This window comes from Opisthorchis viverrini, assembly GCF_000715545.1.
Source record: "Opisthorchis viverrini unplaced genomic scaffold opera_v5_187, whole genome shotgun sequence".
Lineage (NCBI taxonomy): Eukaryota > Metazoa > Platyhelminthes > Trematoda > Opisthorchiida > Opisthorchiidae > Opisthorchis > Opisthorchis viverrini.
Window position 1 is genome coordinate 483,801 of NW_008751845.1, and position 1,217 is coordinate 485,017.

A 1,217-nucleotide genomic window follows, 5' to 3' on the forward strand; every position below is an offset into this window, starting at 1 on the left:
GTGTTCGTTCAGACAAAATTCTCAGCAAGTCTATTCGACTGGGGATGCCGTGGAGCAGCAAACTGATGTCGACATCCGAGACCTTTTAAACATTCCTCGAGGAATTTCGCAGTGAAGTGTGTGCCGTTGTGAGTGACCAAAGCAGTTGGTACAACTTCATGGCTGAACACTTTCCACAACGCTTGCTGTGTGAATTCGCAACTTGGAGACGTAGTTAGAAAAACTTCGGGCCAACGTGAATATGCTTCAATAACGACCAAAGCATAGTACTTGCCGAGAAAAGGACCACAGTAGTCAGCATGATTTCGTTGAAACGATTCAAAAATAACTGGTCACGGATACAACTACGAAGACTTGTTATGTACACATTCAACACAATCCCTAGTAGTATACTCGATATCGGCATCCAGTTCTGGCCACCAGCATGACAAGCGTGCAAGGGATTCCATTTTTTCAACACACAGATGACCAGAGTGTAAATCTGCAGGAACAGCCGCGGCGCCAAAATGTGAGAATTAAGTTTCGCGCGTATATCGGTATAACCAGACAGTTTTAAATACTACTCCGTTTGCTGTACGAGGAACCCCACGGAACACTGATAGCTTCATCGACTGATAATCAATTATATGCATAGCGTTCTTTGTGTATGAACAAGCAGAACTTACGCATCATTTATAAGCATACATCAATAAGCGCAAAGCCATCATGATTCTGCTAAATAGGTCAGATCCACATGCAAAACTTGCAGCCAAATGACAACGGAAGTTCAGCGAGGGGAACAGAGGTAATGGATCAGGCCAAAGTTAGTGGAGTCAGAAAATAGTTAATTGTCAAACAATGGTCAAATCAGCTTTCATGGAAGGAATAAACCGACCCCTCATGAGGATCAGCTAAAGATAGACACACCTCGTGTATCCGGTACGAACGCGGAGCCAGCCCTCTCACGCCGAGTTGCGGCATCGTGGAGCCCATGAATATGCAGCCTCTAGCCCCCGTAGCTCGCTACTTTTTCGCCTTCTTGTCTGTCCCGATTATGTTACAGTGAAGGCACAGATGCTAGAGTGAACCTGACAGCCATTGGAGTAAATCTGATACGTTCTCTGAACTCGATGCATACAGATGCAAAACCCAAAGAACCGCCAAGGTCAACGTAGGTCTAATTGACTCCCGGCGGCAATTCAAAGTTATCATTGTCGGGACCTGCATAGCCACCCAGG